The sequence below is a fragment of the Schistocerca cancellata genome, chromosome 3 (assembly GCF_023864275.1).
Source record: "Schistocerca cancellata isolate TAMUIC-IGC-003103 chromosome 3, iqSchCanc2.1, whole genome shotgun sequence".
Lineage (NCBI taxonomy): Eukaryota > Metazoa > Arthropoda > Insecta > Orthoptera > Acrididae > Schistocerca > Schistocerca cancellata.
Window position 1 is genome coordinate 416,738,292 of NC_064628.1, and position 20,488 is coordinate 416,758,779.

At 42.3% G+C, this 20,488-nt stretch overlaps 1 protein-coding gene across 3 annotated transcripts in view; it reads right to left on the bottom strand.

Annotated features, from left to right (window-relative positions):
- The window catches only part of LOC126175163 (diuretic hormone receptor-like), a 586,395-nt gene that overhangs the window by 167,282 nt on the left and 398,625 nt on the right, over positions 1-20,488 (bottom strand). The gene's annotated exons all lie outside the window — the stretch shown is intronic.

The window sequence follows — 20,488 nt, forward strand, 5'->3', positions numbered from 1 at the left end:
CATCCATGTCCGAGGCAGGATTCGAACCTGCGACCGTAGCGGTCACGCGGTTCCAGACTGAAGCGCCTAGATCCGCTGGTCCACACCTACCGGCCGCACTTCAATATATATATATATATATATATATACTTTACTTTACTTATCGCGAATGGACCCAGAAGGATCACGCAAAGCTTTCTGACGTCGTTTCTTCCATACTTCTTTCATTCGTTCTCCATGTTTTCTTTTTCTTTCTTCTGTCCATTTTGTTCCTGGTCTCTTTAGTGCTTCCTTCTCCGACAATACAATCCACTTTTCCACCTTATTTCTAAAAGTTTTTCTATCTTTGACATCTTTAAGTGCAATATTTGCTTTTTGTAAATCTAATTTTACTTGGCTAATCCATGGTGTTGTTGATTTGACTTTTTCTATGTAAGTGAGAATTCTGTTGGTGAGTCGTGTGGGGGGGGGAGTCTAGTGACATGTCCATAAAATTTTAATCTTCGCCTTCTTATGTCTGCTGCCAGGTTTGATATAGTTTCTGTGGTTCTTCTTGATTGTATCCGGTATCCTTCTTCTGTTAATTTTGGACCTAAAATCTTTCTCATAATTTTGCGTTCTTCTTTTAGTATTTTTTCTAAGTCACATTTTGTGTGGAGTGTGAGCGTTTCACTAGCATATAGTGCTGCTGGCTTAATTACTGCGCAGTAGTGTCTGATTTTTGTGTTCGAGGAGATGCATTTTTTATTGTATATTTCATGTGTCATACCATATGCTCTCTTCATTTTCTGTTGTCTGATCTTCTGTGCAACTTTCTCTCCTCCGGTTGGCTCCAAAATTTCACCTAGGTATTTAAAATGTTTTACTCTATTTATTTTTCCATATTTTGTGTTCAAACTGTGTATATGGAATTTCGTACAGAAAAATTCTGTCTTTTGAAACGAAATTTGTAAACCTACTTTATCCGCGCATTCCTTAAGGATCTCTATTTGTTTGGTGGCGATTTCTTCATCATCTGCAAGTATGGCCAAGTCGTCCGCGAATGCTAAACAAGATACCTCCACGTTGTCTTTGGTTCTACCAAGATGGATTGGTTTCCAGTAGGATTGATTTTTTAATTCTTTTTCCCATTCCTTAATGACTTTATCCAGGACTATATTAAACAGAAGTGGAGATAGCCCGTCACCTTGACGTACTCCAGTATATATATATATATATATATATATATATATATATATATATATATATATATATATATATATATATATATAGGGTAATATTTTTTCCACCGTGTACCAACTCTAGCGATTGATCGATGAGAGGATACTGAACAAAAATGTTGTAATGAACTGATGACCGGAAATGCATGGTTTCCATGCTAGAGACCATTTATTCAATCATACATTGTTACAGAGACTGCGGTCTAATATACGCTATACCATGCAGCCACAGATACAGTATGTGTGGAAAATGGTTTCAATTTGCCTCAACTCGTCCGTGTACGCGACGAAACATGTTCTCTGCCACACGTTCACATCGGCCAGGCTGCTTACATACCCTTCGAAACGTCAATAGCGCTTCTTCCAGCAGGGGAAGCAAAGTCACGCGCAAGAAACGCCGTTAGTTTTGGCCTGCTAGGCGACTTGGACGGCAGACCGATCCCAGAACACTGTCGCTAACTACCCTGGCCCACACATTCCGGCTGCAGCTATGCTGATGATTCGCTGTCACTATACCATGGGTGATCGGCATACTATCCCACAGATAAATTTTACGAATGTTGAAGATACCATTCCGCGTAAAGGTGGCCTCATTTGTGAATATAATGGCTGACAAAATCCTCGGAATCGTGGCAGCCTAGTGAAGGAACCAGGTACAAAATTGCTCTCGGTGTAGAAAATCTGTCGCTAGAAAGCCCTGCACACGCTGCAAGTGATCAGGGAAGTAACAGTTGTCATGGAGAATGTTCCACACGATCGTCTAACTTATCCTGTACTGGTGGGGCAACTACCTGTTACTAACACGGCGGTTGCCTTCCACAGTGTTAACGTATGTTGCTCCAAGTCTGGTGTCCTAACATTTCAGGTACGTCCTTCTTGATTTCCTGCATCCTGAAACGACCCTGTCTCAGATAAATGGCGAAACACTGTTGTAAATATTGAATGCTGTGGTTGTTGTCGGCGGGAATAGGTCTCCTGATAAAACCTTGCTGCCCGCCGCCCATTAGCAGTTGCCTTTCTGTAAGTAAACACAATGTCGGTAAGCTCTCGATTCGAATGCGGGACCATTGTGTACAACGCTGTATCACATCCTTTACAGGGTGAGTCTGCAAGAGAAGTGAATCCGACACATTAGCAATTACTATGGCAATATAGGGCGCTTAGGCATGAAGTATGAGGAACAGTACCATCCCCCAGCAGGAAACCATTCCTACTGTAACTGAGGCTGCATGCTACAGCACGTATTAGACCGCGGTCTCTGTAAGAAAGTATAATTGAATAAATGGTCTCTATCGTGGAAACCATGCAATTCCGCACGTAAGTTCTTTAGACCTTTTTTGTTCCGTATCCTCTCATCGATCAGTCCCTGGAGTTCGCACAGAGTGGAAAAAATCACCTGTATGAATATAAAACATTTGTTTTGTCAGGTGAAAAAACTTTAATATTTCTTCTTGCGTTTATCTTCGTCTTGAGAGAGATGCCCAGGAATTTCGTAGCTATACCCACTGAATCATTATAAATTTAAGGCATTGTCTGTTATTTCCGATAGTAACGGTAATATATAATCAAACAGTTTTCATTTTGAAAATCAGTTTTGTCGGCACACTTGTTTGTTTTTAAACGGCTGCTGTAATGTCAATGTTTTAATTATAGAATCCTATTCAGTCCCACATTTACCAATTTTCTTTGATGTCGTCCGACATGTGAGATATCTTATTGTAACTTCTCACTTATGTTCAACTTCGTAATGTCCGAATATTGAAGGATTGCAAATATGAATATTAGCTGTAGGTCTTTTAACGAAGGTAGAGACTTACATTACAAACCACTTTCGTCAGTCCATAAAGACTTCATACGTACTGAGAAACCGTTTATTTTACGCACACTGATTGCTAATTGGAGGTAGAAAACGGCGCAGTCACATCTCAACTGTAAGCAAACAGTCACAAATGCCGTGTATAGAGGCCTTTAAACGCCAAGCATGGCAGAGCTCCAGAGCTCAAGTGCCTAGTGAGCAGAAGAGTTACAATCTCAGATGACCGACTGCTTACAGCGGTACCACATGTGTGGGTATTTCCTTCAGTTAAGTTTGCACACTAAAAAGGACGTGCAAAGCTTGATGGTACGTACCTCTGGACTATGGTTATTGGTTTCCACCGCCTATCTGTCCACATATACCTACGTTTTTTATGTCACTCTCATTGCGACATGCACTTGAACCCAAGGGTTCTGCTACAGCGTGGTTTGTAGTCTGTAGCACCATGCGTAACTGTGTATAGCCGAATTTTAGTAAAGTTATAGGACATGGTAGCCATTTTTCTGGTAATTTGTTGGAGAATTTGGTAGCCCTCATTTTCCTTTCATCGCTATATGTACCTTCTTAGTCTAACATGCAAGCCTTTCTGTACTGCCTCTAACAACAGATACCTGAAAAATCACAACCTGACCCCATCGCCATTTCACTCCTGTACACAACCGATACTGTATCAAGAAATGGATGACCTTAAATTTACCGACATCTCATATCTGAGCGCGAGCTTCTAATTATGTCGCGATCCACGACTATATTTAAGATTACTTAGCTGTCACGAATACTTTTACTACATACGTAATTAGTTTTCATAGATTCACGGGTAGAATACCATGCATGGATCTTGTGCTGAATTTAACCAAGTGTTGAGAGGAGTAATATTCAATGAAGTTAGCAAAAGGTTAAAAAAATCAAGAAAACACGGAGATATATTTGCCGCATGATCATAACATTTTCATCCCAATGTCGTATTGGGCCTCGACAAGATTTTGGGAGGGAATTACGAAAACAGAAAGAAGTCTGCGAGGTAAGAGGTCAAAATTCAACATCACTTTGGATGGCGAAGTGCAATGATTAGTCTGTTCTGCTGTAAAGACTTAAGCAGTTAGACTATTTCCTGAAGAACGAACATAAAACTGCAAAAACGAACATAAAATCCCAACAGCAACAAGTAATAGGACTAATTGAAAAACCGTAGGTTAATGTAAGCACTAGCTAAATTATTGTAAATGTGAAATGCTACTACACTAATAAGAGGTGTAACCGCCAGAATGTTGACTGCAAGCATGCAAACGTGCATGCATTGTACTGCACAGGTGCCGGATGTCAGTTTGTGGGATGGAATTCCATGTGTGTTGCACTTCGTTGGTCAACACGGGGGCGGTTAATGCTATTTATGGATGATGCTGGAGTTGTCGTCCGATGATGTCCTGCATGTGCCGGCCCTGGTGGCTGAGCGGTTCTAGGCGCTACGGTCGCAGGTTCGAATCCTGCCTCGAGCATGGATGCGTGTGATGTCCTTAGGTTAGTTAGGTTTAAGTAGTTCTAATTCCTGGGGGACTGATGACTACAGATGTTCAGTCCCATAGTGCTCAGAGCCATTTGAACCATTTGTCACGCATGTGCTCGATTAGACGCAGATCTGGTAATCGAACAGGCCAAGGCAACATGTCGGCACTCTGTAGAACATATTGGGGTTGCAACGACGGTATGTGGGCGAGTATTATCCTGTTTTAAAATACCCGCCGGCCGGTGTGGCCGTGCGGTTCTAGGCGCTTCAGTCTGGAACCGCGTGACCGCTACGGTCGCAGGTTCGAATCCTGCCTCGGGCATGGATGTGTGTGATGTCCTTAGGTTAGTTAGGTTTAAGTAGTTCTAAGTTCTAGGGAACTGATGACCTCAAATGTTAAGTCCCTTAGCGCTCAGAGCCATTTGAACTATTTTTAAAAAACCCTCTGGAATGCTGTTCATGAATGGTAGTAGAACTAAGTCGAATCATCAGGCTGACGAGCAATGAGGCCGTCAGAGTGCTTGGGATAGTTACGAGAGTGTTCCTACTGTCATAAATAAAATCGTATCCCAGACCATAGCTCAAGGTGTAGGTCCAGTATGTCTCGTAGACACCTCCTCCTATTAAGCACACGGCCATCAGTGCCATAGAGGCAGAACCAGTATTCATCAGAAAACACAGTAGCCCTCCACCCTCTGTTTCAGTGCGCTCTCGTCAGACACCATTCAAGTCGAAAATAGTGGTGGTTTGAGGTCAGTGGGATGCACACTTCAGGGCGTCTTTCTCAGAGCTACCCTTGAAGTAAACGATTTGCAACAGTTCTTTGTGTCACTGCGGTGCCAAGTGCTGTGAAACTGCGGCTGCAGATACAGCAGGATGCACAAGAGACATACGCCGAAAACGATGGTATTCAGTCTAGGTGGCGCCACATGATCATCCGGAGCCCGGTCTTTCTGTGACCATATATTCTCGTGAAAACAGTTCCTAGCAACCATATAAGGTAGTTACATTCCTACCAAGTCTTTCTGCAGTATTGCAGAAGGAGCATTTGAGTGTGAAAGGGGTGGTGTAATAGCGGTATGTTACAAAGCCTCTTTCATACTGAGTGAGGTGTTGATAATGGCGACTTTGTCACCTTAAAGGCATTCTTGACCAACATCAACTCACCACGTCCATTGTCAAAGGTAAGGAAATTTCATGACTGTTAAAGCTTGAGTTTAAAGCAGACACCATTTGCTTTCTCATAGTGGTGCTACTGGCACAATTCTTACGCGACTAGCGCGAAACTGGAATGTACATTATCTTTCAGATGTGGAAACACGGCTACTAACATTCGTTTATGTCGCACAAATACTTCCTGGTGTTGCGAATTTATTTTCAGTCAGTGTGTATAGTCACTTTATGTTGTATTCTCGTAAACATCTTGAATGGAAAAGCCGAGACCGTGAATTCTGGCGTATTAGCGTTTGTTTTCCTCAGTTCGTGGAATGTGGCACTTGCATGACTTCGGCAATGTGTTGACAATAGAGGAATTACGAGAGGTTTGCCAACAGAAGTTCTCACGGGCAGCAGTCGTGAGAGTAAGCCGCTTTGGGTGTCTCTAAGCCAGAGTGCTATAAAAGTGCCTTTCAAAGCCATGTTAGTCACGAGAGGAACTGAGAGATTTAAACAAAACCCACAGGTGTTCCAGAAGATGCTAGCGTAAAAGCAGGGACCCCGCTACGTTCCCATTAACAGCGTGTAAAGCAAGCTGCATTTATGTGGGCTGATATTTTTCGGCCAGTCGTTAGGCGAGGCCCGGTATTCTGCCAATTTAAGCTATTTTAAAAGAGAATAAAACAAATGCTGAATGGAAAATTCTGCGGACTTTTATTATACGCAGGAAGAAAGAGAGACAGGCTTTCAGTGTTAGCTGTGGCAAAAAGTGTGAGGGAGAGTCTAGTCGGGGTTCCCTTGAAATGTGGAGGTGTCGATTTCGCGGCGAGCGCCCGAGAGTGACTCGTGTCTCGCTCATTGAAGAGCTGCGGTTCGGTGCACGGCTCCGGCCAGGCGCGTCTGTAGCGATTTTCCAGTTAAGTGTCGCGTTTAGCGTTTGCGTTTGTCTTTGCATTGAATAGCCCACAATTTTCGAGTCAGTTCTGCAACTAGTAACTGCATGTTACCATTATTTCTTTGTCCCATTCCTAAAGATTTGATGCTATCCAGTACATCGGTGGTAGGCAATGACAACCTCGTAACCCCATTTTGTTAAATTTTACAGGAGAAGCAAAATGGGTTTCTTAAAATATAATATAAAGTTATACAGATAAAGCTGCTACAGGTGTAACCAGAAAACAGAAGCCTAGTCATTGACATATTAGAGGAAGCCATTCAATTTCAAATATTTCTTTGATAATGAAGTTTCTGTTCACTGGAATTACGAGGGTTTCACAGACAGATGGAGCTACGTGGTTTTGATTGCCTACCATCGAAATGTGCATTTTATGAGTTGCCTAGACGTAGGAAAGTGAAATGGACATCAATCTACAGTCTTCCAGAGAGCATTCAGGAGCCTTCTGCGCAGGTACAGTTTCACTAACAGTACACGCTCTCTCTTCTCGATTGCAAGACACTTATGGCTTGTCTTATGACAGAGTGGATTTCATACCATCATGCAAGCAGTGTGCAGCGCCAGATTAGCACTTGGTGGCCAAAATTGGAATTTATTTTTACAGCGTAAATAGGTTCCACTGTAACACATTAGCATGTTTACTGTTCGGCTACCACACGATAATTGCAGCCCACAATGGACCTGCGTTAGATACTGTACTTTAATTATAACCAAAAGGTTTACACTAACGGAAGAAAGGTAGCAATACCTACAAGGAGTTACGATACATAAACGAAATTTGGTAGATACGTTTCTACATCTGAAACATGAGGTCTATTCCAGTTGCGTGCCAGTTGCATAAGAGTAGCGCTAGTGGTGCCACGACGAGGGACTCAATCAGGTTTGCTTTAAACTGACTCTGTAACGGTCGTGAGCGTTACTTACCTTTGACATTGGACATGGTGAGTTGACGTCAGTCAAGAATGCCTTTAACTCGACCAAGACGCCGTTATCAACACCTCGCTGAGGCTGAACGGTGCGGTGTTATAGGACTACGAGAAATTGGACGTTCCTTCTGCGATATTGCAGAAAAATTGTGCAGGACTACAGCCACTGATTGATGACAGAGGTGATCAAAAGAATGTACGGTCGGAAGAAGACCACGTAGCACTCCCGAAAGGGAAGACCATCTATAGCTTACTTCAAGGAAAGCTCCGAACCAAATGCCGTGTAGCGTGCATTCGATTGATCCAAACCACCACCATTTTCGACTTCAGTGCTGTCAAGCTAGAGCTCAGTAGAGGGCAGGGTGGACGTCTGGTGCATTTTCTGGTGAAAGCTGATTCCACCTCGGGGCCAGTGATGGTCGTGTATTGGTTAGAAGGAGGCCAGTTGCAGGCTAGAAATGCTGAACCTATAGCTGGCGTTATGGCCTGGAGCGTGATTTCGAATGACGGCAAGAGCACTTGTAATGTTATGTGTGCCTCACTGCTTTTTTTAAAACTAATTTTTGCCTGATTTTATTCTGAGAAGCTCAGTAATGTATGTAAATACCGTAAACGTAAATGTGATTCAAAAAGTACTTGAAGTGAAGTGAAGCGCAGCTGGACAGCAAGAAACTCTTTAGCGCGCAATCCCCGCAACGATAGTAGTTGTGAATATTTGAGAATGGACTCAAAAAAAAATTATTAAAAAAAAGAGGACTGTGAACCTGTATCTAGTGGAAAGAGGGCGTGTTGCTAGGCCGTTGCTCGGAACGTATAGTTATATTTAATGAAAATTGATATTTTAGGCCGGCCGAAATGGCCATGCGGTTCTAGGTGCTACAGTCTGGAACCGCGCGACCGCTATGGTCGCAGGTTCGAATCCTGCCTCGGGCATGGATGTGTGTGATGTCCTTAGGTTAGTTAGGTTTAAGTAGTGCTACGTTCTAGGGGACTGATGACCAAAGAAGTTAAGTCCCATAGTGCTCAGAGCCATTTTTTTATATTTTAGTGATAAAACCGAGTAAAGTACGTGTAAGGACTGCCGAACATCTATGTATACAAATTTTCTGGAAGTAAAGAACAGAAATATCTTGTTTTTCGAAAAGGAGGTGTACTTCATTGTCGTCGCCGTCTATCAATCGACAGAATTGTAAGAGTACAAAGTTCACTGAAATACAGGAAAAGAGATGCATTCTCTATAGTTTTCATTCAATGAGTAACAACCTCTCATAATTTCTTCATTACAGTAATTGGATTATGTTCTTGTATGATAATATGGTGCTGAACTCCACTGACCAATTTTGATGTAGCAGGACGGGTAGTTTGAAGGAAGTTTGTGTGCCAAGAAATCTCCTTTTCTCACGAAAAGCAGATTGCTCTTTGATCTTATTTACTTGCAACAGTGGTCCCTTAGGTATGAAAAGCTACAAAAACGTGGGCTCAAAGCTATTCCCAATACGGCCAAGTAATTAACAGAGTCGTATTTTAAACCTTAAAGAACAATAACATCCTCCAAATTATAATACGGCACCAACTGGTGCAGAAGCTAATCATTCAAGGAGGCAGCAACCAAAATTCAGGTACCAGTTACTACATAAAGTAAAAATCTCAATCAAAAATCAATCTCTCTCTCTCTCCAAACCCATATATAAATATTCATATTACGAGGGCAGTTCAATAAGTAATGCAACACATTTTTTTTCTGAAACAGGGGTTGTTTTATTCATCAATAAAATACACCAGGTTATTCCCCAATCTTATAGCTACACAACACTATTTTTCAACGTAATCTCCATTCAATGCTACGGCCTTATGCCACCTTGAAATGAGGGCCTGTATGCCTGCACGGTACCATTCCACTGGTCGATGTCGGAGCCAACGTCGTACTGCATCAATAACTTCTTCATCATCCGCGTAGTGCCTCCCACGGATTGCGTCCTTCATTGGGCCAAACATATGGAAATCCGACGGTGCGAGATCAGGGCTGTAGGGTGCATGAGGAAGAACAGTCCACTGAAGTTTTGTGAGCTCCTCTCGGGTGCGAAGACTTGTGTCAGGTTTTGCGTTGTCATGAAGAAGGAGAAGTTCGTTCAGATTTTTGTGCCTACGAACACGCTGAAGTTGTTTCTTCAATTTCTGAAGAGTAGCATAATACACTTCAGAGTTGATCGTTTGACCATGGGGAAGGACATCGAACAGAATAACCCCTTCAGCGTCCCAGAAGACTGTAACCATGACTTTACCGGCTGAGGGTATGGCTTTAAACTTTTTCTTGGTAGGGGAGTGGGTGTGGCGCCACTCCATTGATTGCCGTTTTGTTTCAGGTTCGAAGTGATGAACCCATGTATCATCGCCTGTAACAATCTTTGACAAGAAATTGTCACCCTCAGCCACATGACGAGCAAGCAATTCCGCACAGATGGTTCTCCTTTGCTCTTTATGGTGTTCGGTTAGACAACGAGGGACCCAGCGGGAACAAACCTTTGAATGTCCCAACTGGTGAACAATTGTGACAGCACTACCAACAGAGATGTCAAGTTGAGCACTGATTTGTTTGATGGTGATCCGTCGATCATCTCGAACGAGTGTGTTCGCACGCTCGGCCATTGCAGGAGTCACAGTTGTGCACGGCCGGCCCGCACGCGGGAGATCAGACAGTCTTTCTTGACCTTGCGGCGATGATGACATACGCTTTGCCCAACGACTCACCGTGCTTTTGTCCACTGCCAGATCACCGTAGACATTCTGCAAGCGCCTATGAATATCTGAGATGCCCTGGTTTTCCGCCATAAGAAACTCGATCACTGCCCGTTGTTTGCAACGCACATCCGTTACAGACGACATTTTAACAGCTCCGTACAGCGCTGCCACCTGTCGGAAGTCAATGAAACTATACGAGACGAAGCGGGAATGTTTGAAAATATTCCACAAGAAATTTCCGGTTTTTTCAACCAAAATTGGCCGAGAAAAAAAATGTGTTGCATTACTTATTGAACTGCCCTCGTATTAAGATAAAAGTCATTTTATACACTCTCTTGGTTATCCCATGCATCCTAACTGCAAATTTGTACGTAAATCTCTTGATACGATCTGTTGTGCTGCCATACATAAACAATATGAAAGGGGGTGTTTTCTGATGACATAAAGCTCGCCCACATACCGATGCTGTAACCCAGTATGCCATACAGAATGCTGACATGTTGAGCTTACCTAATTACCATATCTGACTCTAAGAGAGACATCGTTGGACGCCAAATCCAGCGTCATCCACAAACAGCACCAACCGCCCCCATATTGACATGCCGAATACAAAAGGCGCGGAACTTTATCCCACAAACTGATGTACGGCACCACTACAACACAATGCATGCACGTTTGCTTACTTTTACTAAAAATTCTCGCGATTAAGCCGGTTATTATCGCACTAGCATTTGACATTTGGAATGGCTTATCTCGCGCTTACAGTAAACTGTGGTCTTGCGATGTTAACCATGTACATGTGTTACCTAGACAATTGTGTTACCAAAAGTTCATTACTTTACGCTACATCTTTTTTTTCCATCAGAATATAAGTCGATCTATGTTGTTGGCAAACTCCGCTACACGGTCTGTTTCAAGTTTTAAATTACTAGTGTTGGCAACTGAATTTGATTATAATTCTGGAATAATTACTACCTCTACTTTGGTAAACCACATACATTCCGGTGCATTGAACCAAACTGAGCCACTATGTAATAACGATTCCCAGTTATGCTGAGTCACGTGGCCCTGCTTTCTGTACCCGGGCGCACCCACATTCGGCAATACGAGAGACCGTAACAACTCAGCACTCACCTTAGGCAACACGAGAGACCGTAACAACTCAGCACCCACCTTTGGCAACACGAGAGAGACCGTAACAACTCAGCACCCACCTTCGGCAACACGAGAGACCGTAACAACTCAGCACCCACCTTCGGCAACACGAGAGACCGTAACAACTCAGCACCCACCTTCAGCAACACGAGAGACCGTAACAACTCAGCACCCACCTTCGGCAACACGAGAGACCGTAACAACTCAGCACCCACCTTCGGCAACACGAGAGACCGTAACAACTCAGCACCCACCTTCGGCAACACGAGAGACCGTAACAACTCAGCACCCACCTTCGGCAACACGAGAGACTGTAACAACTCGAAACACGACCACGGCGGCGTCCCACGTCCAGGCGTCCCACGGGAGCGAAGCCGGAAGCGCCGGCCGGCGGCCGCCTCTGAGAATAGCCTCGCGGATTTACGGCCGGCCTGCGCATCCAGTGATAGACGGTGCGGCATGCGGATCTGCCGGAGGCGTGTTGCGGCGCGGCCGTGTGGCCTTCAGGGGGTCCGCGTGGCTACCGGCCTTGACGCAACAAACTAAATCGCAACACTTAACAAAAAACTATTTTACTCCAAACGGAATTTTCGTCAAGTGCATTCTACTTTTTTTTCTCTCTTCGATGATGGCTTCTTTTCCCAACTTCGATCACTGCGAAGATAAAACCACAATGAAAATCTGATGAAGTTTCGCGCAGCTGTGTTCTGCACTGTCCCTAGTATGCCCGTCGATCGCATCACGTCGTACTTTTCAGTTCTGACTGCACAGGGAGCGTGCTAAGATGCCTAGAACTACAGTCTCCGCCAAGTGCAAAACGCGTACTGTTATTCGATATCTTCATTCTGATGGTATACTCCTGTACACGTGAGGCAACACTGACCCTACGACTTATCTTAGAAGAAAGATTAAGGAAACACAAAGTGACGTTTCTAGCATTTGTAGACTTAGAGAGAGCTTTTGACAATGTTGACTGGAATACTCTCTTTCAAATTCTGAAGGTGGCAGGGGTAAAATACAGGGAGCGATAGGGTATTTACAATTTGTACAGAAACTAGATGGCAGTTATAAGAGTCGAGGGACATGAAAGGGAAGAAGTGGTTGGGAAGGGAGTGAGACAGGGTTGTAGACTCTCCCCCATGCTATTCAATCTGTGTATTGAGCAAGCAGTAAAGGAAACAAAATAAAAGTTCGGAGTAGGTATTAAAATCCATGGAGATGAAATAAAAACTTTGAGGTTCGCCGATGACATTGTAATTCTGTCAGAAACAGCAAAGGACTTGGAAGAGCAGTTGAACGAAGTGGACAGTGTCTTGAAAGGAGGGTATAAGATGAACATCAACAAAAGCATAACAAGGATAATGAAATGTAGTTGAATTAATTCGGGTGATGCTGAGGGAATTAGATTAGGAAATGAGACACTTAAAGTAGTAAAGGATTTCTGCTATTTGGAGAGCAAAATAACTGATGATGGTAGAAGTAGAAAGGATATAAAATGTAGAATGGCAATGGCAACGAAAGCATTTCAGAAGAAGAGAAATTTGTTAACATCGAGTATTGATTTAAGTATTAGGAAGTCGTTTCTGAAAGTATTTGTATGGAGTGTAGCCATGTATGGAAGTGAAACATGGACGATAAATAGTTTAGACAAGAAGAGAATAGAAGCTTTCGAAATGTGGTGCTACAGAAGAATGCTGAAGATTAGAGGGGTAGATCACATAACTAATGAAGAGGTATTGGGGAGAAGAGAAACTTGTGGCACAACTTGACTAGAAGAAGGGATCGGTTGGTAGGACATGTTCTGAGGCATCAAGGGATCACCAGTTTAGTACTTGAGGGCAGCGTGGAGGGTAAAAATCGTAGAGGGAAACCAAGAGATGAGTACACTAAGCAGATTCAGAAGGATGTAGGCTGCAGTAGGTATTGGCAGATGAAGAAGCTTGCACAGGATAGAGTAGCATGGAGAGCTGCATCAATCCAGTCTCAGGACTGAAGACCACAACAACAACAACAACAACTCCTGATTTCCATGGAGCCCACAAACGTACCTGTTATGATCGACAACAAAGTGCGGGAATGGTGGACGAGCTTTGCAACATGACGTACATCTACATCTACATGGACACTCTGCAAATCCATTTAAGTACCTGGCAGAGGGTTCATCGAACCCCCTTCACAATTCCCTATTATTTCAATCTCGTATAGCGCGCTGAAAAAACGAACACCTGTATCTTTCTGTATGAGCCCTGGGTTCCCGTATTTTATGGTGGTGATGGTTTCTCCCTACGTAGGTCGGCGTCAATAAAATATTTTCGCATTCGGGGGAAAAAGTTGGTGATTGAAATTTCGTGAGAATATTCCTCAGAAATGAATAACGCCTTTGTTTTGATGATATCCTTCCCAAATCCTTATCATTTCACTGACACGCTCTCCCCCTATTTCGCCATAGCACAAAACGTGCTGCCCTTCTATGAACTTCTTCTGCTATCTGGTAAGGATCCCACACCGCGCAGCAGCGTTCTAAAAGAGGGCGGACAAGCGTAGTGTAGGCAGTTTCATTAGGAGATCTGTTACATTTCTAACTGTCCTGCCAATGAAACGCAGTCTTTGCAGTCTTTGGAGAGCCTTCCCCACAACGTTTTCTATGTGTTCCTTCCAATTTAAGTTGTTCGTAATTAAAATTCCTAGGTATTTAGTTGAATTTACGGCCTTTAGATTTGACTTATTTATTGTGCAACCTGAATTTAACAGATTCCTTTTGACACTCATGTGGATGACATCACACTTTTCGATGTTTACCGTCAATTGCCAATTTTCGCATCCTACAGTATGTGATCAAAAGTATCCGGACACCTGGCTCAAAATGACTCACAAGTTCGTGTCACCCTCCATCGGTAATGCTAGAATTCCATATGGTGTTGGCCCAACCTTAGCCTTGATGACAGCTTCCACTCTCGCAGACATATGTTCATTCAGGTGCTGGAAGGTTTCCCGGGGAATGGCAGCCCGTTCTTCACGGAGTGCTGCACTAAGGAGAGGTATCGATGTCGGCCGGTGAGGACCGGAACGAAGACGGCTTTCCAAAACATCTCTAAGGTGTTCTATAGGATTCAGGTCAGGACTCTGTGCATACCAGTCCATTACAGGGATGTTATTGTCGTGTAACCACTCCGCCACTGGCCGTGCATTATGAGCAAGTGCTCGATCGTGTTGAAAAATGCAATCGCCATCCCCAAAATGCTCTTCAATAGTGTGAAGCAAGAAGGTGCTTAAAACATCAATGTAGGCATGTGCTGTGATAGTGCAACGCAAAGCAACAAGGAGTGCAAGTCCATGAAAAAACACGACCACACCATAACACCACCGCTTCCGAATTTTACTGTTGGCACAACACACGCTGCCAGATGACGTTCACCGGGCATTCGCCGTACCCACACCCTGCCATCGGATCGCCACATTGTGTACTGTAACCACACAACGTTTTCCCACTGTTCAATCGTCCAATGTTTACGCTCCTTAACACCAAGCGAGGCGTCGTTTGGCATCTACCGGCGTGATGTGTGGCTTATGAGCAGCCGCTCGTCCATGAAATCCAAATTTCCTCACCTCCTGCCTAACTGTCATACTACTTGCAGTATTGCCCTGATGCAGTTTGCAATTCCTGTGTGATGGTCTGGATAGATGTCTACCTATTAAACATTACAACCCTCTTCAACTGTCGGCCGTCTCCGTCAGTAAACAGACGAGATCGGCCTGTACGCTTTTGTGCTATACGTGTCCCTTCACGTTTCCACTTCACTATCACATCGGAAACAGTGGACGTAGGGATGTTTAGGAGTGTGGAAATTTCGCATACACACGTATGACACAAGTGACACCCAATCACCTGACCACGTTCGAAGTCCCTAAGTTCCGCGGAAAGCCCCATTCTGCTCTCTCACCATGTCTAATAACTACTGAGGTCGCTGATATTGAGTACCTGGCAGTAGGTGGCATCACAATGCCCCTAATATGAAAAACGTAAGTTTTGGGGGTGTCCGGATACTTTTGATCACATAGCGTATCTTTTCTAAACCGTTTTACAATTTGTTTTGATCTTTTGATGACTTTACTAGTCGAAAACGATAGCGTCATATGCAAACAACCTAAGACGGCTGCTCAGATTGTCTCCCAAATCGTTTATATAGATAAGGAACAGCAAATGGCTTATAACACTACTTTGGGGGACGCTAGAAATCGCATTCGTTTTACTCAATGGCTTTCCGTTAATTACTAGGAACTGTGATCTCTCTGACAGGAAATCACGAATCCATTCACATAACTGAGGCGATATTTCATAAGCACGCGATTTCACTGCAAGCTGCTTGTGTGGTAGAGGCCAAATGTCTTCCGGAGATCCAGAAGTACTTGTCAATAGCAATCAACACCTCGTGCGAGTAAAGAACTAGTTGTGTTTTACAAGAACGATGCACGCGTTCACGAAAAGAAGCGTGTGTCAACGTAGGATCTTCTTCAGGTAGTGGATCTGGCGATTCGATACAATCGTCTACGAGGTATAATTCAGAACAGGCGTAGATGAATGTTGTCAGCAGGCAATGTCCTGCTTCATTGCAAAACTGGGTCGCACACTGCTGAAAAAAAAAAAAAAAAAAAAAACCCTCCTGCAGCGCTTTCCATGGGAAGTGTTTGACCACAGAAAGTACATCCTGAACCTGGCTCCTTCTGATTTCAGTGCGTTGGGCACCTGGAACGCTGGCTATGAGGGCAGTATTTTTGGCACAGAGAACTAGCAGCAGACCAGTGTATAGAATTGGTGGAAAGCATAGGCGGCCGCCTTCTATGACGAGGGTACTGGAAATTTGGCACCACGCTACAACAAACGTCGAAGTCAGATGTCATCTATGTATGTATTGCTAAATATAGCAAATAAAACGTTTTTCATATTCACTGAGGTTTTCGTTCCAGACTGCTCAGACCTTTAAAAAATAGCCGTGGTACATAAGACATATTTATGACAGTATCAAGATATTGTTAATTATTTGCTGATTCCACTGATACCAGACAATCCTTCTTGAGTTCTATTTTAGGACTACTGTAAGAATTCCATATTTTTACTGTTGAGATCAATTTAATATGTTACACGATATTTTGGTACTATGAACTGAGGATGGATAATATTTCTAGACTATTATAGGATAATACGTTTCATCAAGTTCAATTTTCAGATTCAATTACGAACCGTTTTTTCAAAAGTAACATTTATTCAGCATATGCTGGAGGAAAAATACATCATGTTCTACACATAAAAATCTAATCCAAAGGTGTCAAGTGAATTAATAGTAGCGAAACGTAAACAATAATATTACACTCTACATAATTTCGTAAATACGACAGGCTCGCAAAATCTGAGGCTAGATTTTAAATCAGCACCAAAATTCCTTTAAGATGAGACTCTGCACATAAATTCTCAGTCCTTTTAAATTTCTAAATACATTCATTTACTTTATTTTGCTAAGATAACAGACAGTAGTAATGGCAAATCCGAGAACTTGATTTTTGGTCCTCGCTTTTCAGGTCGCAGTGTTGTGCTCGCTTCTCAGTTCTCACTTTTCCGTTCTCAGGTGTGTGTTTCGTTTCACAGACTAAAACGAGATCAACACTGTTGGTTCTCGGATTTGTGTTTGTTTCTGATGTGTGCACGCTGCCTCTTACTTGCTAAAAATATTACACTAGAACGATTCACTTAATGACGTATGGAAAACATAGGATCTATTTTATTTGCAACAACAAATACATAGAACTATGCCACGAAATATGACATTAGCTTTCAAAAATGGTTATCAGATAGCGAGAACGTTAAATACTTTGAAAATAAGTTCTGATGCCTATAATAAAGTCGTTTAAGTACTGTCGGCATGGGATACGACAGTCTCTATGAGCATTTCCAAAGTGCGGGTAACTGCAATTGAATCGCCGTTTGTCCACGCATGGTAAGCCCTCAATGGCTGTGGTCCTGAGGTAATGTCAACGTTTCTTTTACTACACAGGCAGGGATAACTTAAAACCAGTGCCCTCCAAAAATTTGGACGAAACATTATCATCAATAAGTGCGAGTCAGGATTACGTTTCAGCCTTTGCGCAATGTAATAAGTCAATAATGGTTCTGGTTATGAAAATCATCCTACTAGGAAATCGGAACCACACATTTTCTTGAATAATTTTATTGAGTACAGTGAAGTTAGTAGTAAGCGCAGAACCAAACACCATAATTATATCATCTGCTTCTTATGGCAGTCGCAAATTCCGAAGTGAAAAAGAATTTTCGTCATGCCACCATCATATAGTTGTGTACACAAAAATTGCCCATACATCTGCCTTTTATTAAAAAATCGTAACAAGTATCGTATCATGTTTATGGGACCTTTTCTATTTGTCTTTCAACTTATAAAGTATTATACTGTACATTTCTATGGTTATAATGTTAAAAACTGCAAATAAAAAATAGGAATTTTTTTGCCCAAGGGCACATTTTGCCCTCGGTTGGTACTACATGCGACCATAATTTTATTGTCTTCCCTACAACCATCAAGCAGAATTAAAAATTACCAGTACATTTTTCGTATATTAAATTTCATTTGGCAACATCAAATGTTAAAGTGTCTTATGAGAGTCTAATTGTTAAGTTTCATTTTCATTGTTGATTAATAACCATTATCATTAGCAGTTTTTCACAGTAGATCAAACGCCTTTCTTGTAAAACAGATTTTCTAAAATGAGGTATAGACACTTGAACGACGCAAAAATTCATGCTAAAGTTTTAGTAGACTAAGAATTATCAGATTTCAGTGATTTTGAGCCGGATTACACAAAAGTAGAAGAGAATTCAAAGGAAGAAGCGGAGGACACTGAAGATCCAAGAATGCAGGTACCGCTTCAAACAAATATGTTACAAGTTCTGGTAGAGTGTATCTTGCAGAAGCTCCAATGAACTGCAAAAGGGATTTGGCAACGTGGTCTGTATATATCAGGGAATAGCTACTGCTGGGAAAGTAACAAGTATTTGTGAATCATTCAAGAAATTTTTCACTTCTGAGAAAGCACAGAAATTGTTGACAATACTAATGAAGAAACCGAAAGAAAAAAAAAGTATCTCCTGCTAGCATTCCTGCAATATATGCTTTGATGGACATTTTAATTCTAATGGGAATTACCAGGAACCAATATTTCGTTACCTGATTTACGATCAAATTTAATGGCATGGTCCGTATATAGAGGAACTATGAGGAAGACAAGAGCACATCAGCTACTGAAAATTCTTCGCTTTGATGATAAGAGCACCAGGGCAGAAAGGCGTGAAACTGACAAATTTGCGCAGCTGCGTGGAGTGTTTGAAGAATTAAATGGAATATTCCCAAGGTACTTCAGTAGTGAACTCCGGAATACAGTTGATGAAATGCTATGTCTTTTTGAAGGTCGCTGTCCTTTCAAAGTTTTCCTCAAAGACAAACGTGGAAAATATGGTACACTTGTTAGAATTCTTAGAAGCGCATCTAAACGTTACATAATAAAGGTTGAAGTTTATGCTGGAAAAGAAAGCAGCCCCCCCTGTGATTGAGGTCCTCTTAAGATTGTGAAGAGATTGGTGCAGCCGATAAAGAATACAGACTACAGTATCACAACTGACCGTTTTTACACTTATGTGGAATTCGTGGACATTCTGTATGAAGTTAACAAAATTACATTGGTTGGAACACTCATATCAAACAGCAAACACCTACCGCAAGAACTTAAGACGACAGCAGGCAGAAAGCTGTATCCCTCCAAATTTGCATTCACAGATCCGTCTACTAAGAAGTCTCCAGTAACAATTGTCTCTTATCACAAAGGAAAAACAAAAAAAAAAAAAAATGAACCTGGTGATGTTGTCAACACAACATCGTGACGCAGGAGTAGAAGTTGATACACCAAAAAAGGAAACCCACATAAACCTATATTACAATTATACTAAAGGAGGAGTGGATGCCTTAGATCAAATGGCTAGGACATATTCTACAAAAAGGAGTACGAGAAGATGGCCACTGTCAATATGCTAAGCCTACTTCATATAGCTGCAGTAAATTCATACATACAGTTCAAGATGAGTGTTTCTGAGTGGAACGAAGGGAAATCAAACGCCAGAAAACTGTGTCTCCATGAATTAGGCATTGAACTTTTGAAACCATATGTAGAGGAGCGATCCAAGGACTTGAAAGGCCTCCAGTTTGGGGGAGATCCTTCGAAGAAAACTAGTGGTAACCAAAGTTGCTGCAAATGAGGGACCAACTAGGAAAGTAAGATCCTAGATGTCTACATCTACTCTATTATTCACAACAAAGTGCCTGGCAGAGGGTTCAATAAACCACCTTCAAGCTGTTTCTCTTCCGTTCCACACTCGAAAGGCGCGCGGGAAAGACGAGCACATAAATTTTTCTGTGCGAGCCCTGATTTCTCTTATTATATCGTGATGATCATTTCTCCTTATGTAGGTGGATGCAAACAGAATGTTTTCGCAATCGGAGGAGAAAACTGGTGATTGAAATTTCAGTAGAAGATCCCGTCGCAACGAAAAACGCCTTTGTTGTAATGATTGCCATTCCAATTCAAGTATAATGTCTGTGGCAATATCTCCCCTACTTCGCTATAGTATAAAACGAGCTTCCCTTCTCTGTACTTTTTCAGTGTCATCCGTCCCATCTGATGCGGATCCCACACCGCACAGCAACACTCCAGAATAGGGCGAACAAGCGTGGTGTAAGCAGTCTCATTAGTAGACCTGTTGCACCTTCTAAGTGTTCTGCCAATGAATCGCAGTCTTTGGTTGGCTCTACCCATAGCATTATCTATGTGATCGTTTAAATTTAGCGTAATTGTAATTGTAATTGTAATTGTAATAGGTAAGTATTTAGTTGAATTTACAGCCTTCAGATTTGTGTGACTTATCGCGTAATCGAAATTTAGCGGATTTCTTTTAGTACTCATGTGAATAATTTCACACTTTTC